Source organism: Sinocyclocheilus anshuiensis, unplaced genomic scaffold (assembly GCF_001515605.1).
Source record: "Sinocyclocheilus anshuiensis isolate Anshui unplaced genomic scaffold, SAMN03320099.WGS_v1.1 scaffold1534, whole genome shotgun sequence".
In the NCBI taxonomy this organism is placed as follows: domain Eukaryota; kingdom Metazoa; phylum Chordata; class Actinopteri; order Cypriniformes; family Cyprinidae; genus Sinocyclocheilus; species Sinocyclocheilus anshuiensis.
The window spans coordinates 97,685-99,667 of record NW_015544232.1 but is presented as its reverse complement, the minus strand read 5'-3'; the positions used below and the strand labels follow the sequence as shown (position 1 = coordinate 99,667).

Below are 1,983 nucleotides of genomic sequence, written 5' to 3'. Positions count from 1 at the left end.
AAAAAAAAAAAGAAAGAAAAAAAAAAAAGGTGAAAACGAAGCCCGTGCATCACTTTCAGGCACATTCATAATCCTGTGAAACTTTTTTGGCTGTTGACGTTAATCATTTATTTATTTTATTTATTTATTTTAATTAGTTGGGTTTAATAAACGTTAATAACGTGTTTTAATGTCGGAAATAATTTCACCATCACCAACGCATCTAATATTCTCTCTGAATTTCCATGTGTCACATGTCTGTTGTTTTCAGTTAGCCTGTTCCCCTGTGACCTAGTTTCTGTCTCTTGCTGATTGTTTCATTTGGTTCAGGTGTGTGTCATCATTAGCTTCCCTTTATTAGTTGTGTTCTGTTCTCAGTTTAGTCCGTTCTTTGGTCTGTTCTCGTCTATGTGATGTTGGTTTACTTGCCTGTCTCCTGGATTTTCTAATTAAAATACCTTTTTGTTGATCTCCTTCATCCTCGTGCGTTTGTACCTCACCAACAATTAACAGAAGAACAGACCGACTAGTTTTTTTTTGCGGCGTTTTTGTTTCCTTTTTTCCTCATTCCTCTGTCACCATGGACAATCCTAATGTTGCCCTGTTATGCCTGGAGCAGAGGGACCGCTCCCTAGAGACTCCCACCAGGGATTTTTTGGAGTTGGCGTGACTAACGCACTGTCCAGACTGCTCGCTTTGTGTGTTTTACACCTCAAGCCTCAGCGAGTGGTCTAAGGCACGCCTCTCGGGGAGCGGTCCTCGGGACAACTTCGCCGCATGTGTGGAGTGGGTGCTGGAGAATAATGGACTATACTTCTCCGTCTGCCCCGCTGGTGAGGACATCTCCAGCCCCACTCCCAAACCAGAGACCAGCCAGCCGTCATCCTGCTGCACGGAGCTATTGCCAGAGCCCACCGCAGACGGAGAGCTTGAGTCTGCTGCGACACGGGAGCCAGCGCATAAAACCGCAACTGAGCCTCTCGAATTGTCTGACCAGGTGCGTGAGCCGGCTACATCACCCGTTCCCGAGGGAGTTTTGGTGGAGATCGAGGGCTTGGAGGGAAGCCCCGCCCACACTCCTGCCGCTGAGGGTGAGCTGCAGCTGGCCTCTAGGAATTATTTATGAGGGACTAATGGACATCTTTGATATGGACCTAATAGACTGGTTTGGGGAGGTATTACCCAATGTTCCAGAGTCTCCCATGTCTCCGCTGGTTCCGTCCAGCCCTGAATCTCCTGGGTCTCCGCTGGTTCCGCCCAGCTCCTGTCCTCCTGTGTTCCCTCCCAGCCTCCCTCTCCCGCCTCCTCTTAAACCAGCCAGTTCCTCAGCCCAATCTCCGCTGGTGCCTGTCAGTCCCTCAGTTCACCCTCAGTCAGCGCCAGCTGAGCGCTCTGATCCGTTGCCTCGGGACTTCCAGTCTCCAGCTCCACCGCGCCATCTGGGCGCTCTGATCCACCTCGGGACTTTCAGTCTCCAGCTCCACCTAGGTGTGAGGATCCCCTGTCTCCGCCTCCAGCCTCCAAGTCCTGGACTCCACCTCGGTCCTTCGACCCATCGGCTCCGCCTTGGCTCCTAGCTCCCTCGTCTCCACCGTGGCCCATCATCCCACTGGCTCCACCGGGCTCCCTCGTCCCTCCGACTCCACCTTGGTCAGTTGTTGACCATCCGCCGCCTCAGGACTCCACTCCTCTGGCTTCACCTCGTCACTCCGTCCCTCTGGCTCTGTCAGGCTCCTCCTTCCCTTCGGCTCCGCCTTCATCCTCAGTTGCTCCGGCTCCGCCGCGGTCTTCCGGATCCCCATCTCCGCCTCGGTCACCTGATCCTTCAGCTCCGCCTTGGCCCTCCAGATCCTCAGTGTCGCCCTGGCTCTCTGTCTGCTCGGCTCCATCCTGGGCTCCTCTTCCATCGGCTCCGTCTCCGTCAGTTGTCCCCAGGGTGTCGTTAAGGCCTTCTCCACCATGGCTCCTCCCTCCCTTGACTCCACCCTGGGGTTTCGTCTTGGC

At 53.8% G+C, this 1,983-nt stretch overlaps 1 long non-coding RNA gene across 1 annotated transcript in view; it reads right to left on the bottom strand.

Annotated features, from left to right (window-relative positions):
- Positions 1-165: 165 nt before the first annotated feature.
- Positions 166-1,983, bottom strand: part of LOC107697523 (uncharacterized) — a 9,453-nt gene continuing 7,635 nt past the window's right edge. Inside the window, exon 3 of the long non-coding RNA XR_001635206.1 lies at positions 166-214. This is a non-coding gene — a long non-coding RNA (uncharacterized LOC107697523). The remainder of the gene's footprint in view (positions 215-1,983) is intronic.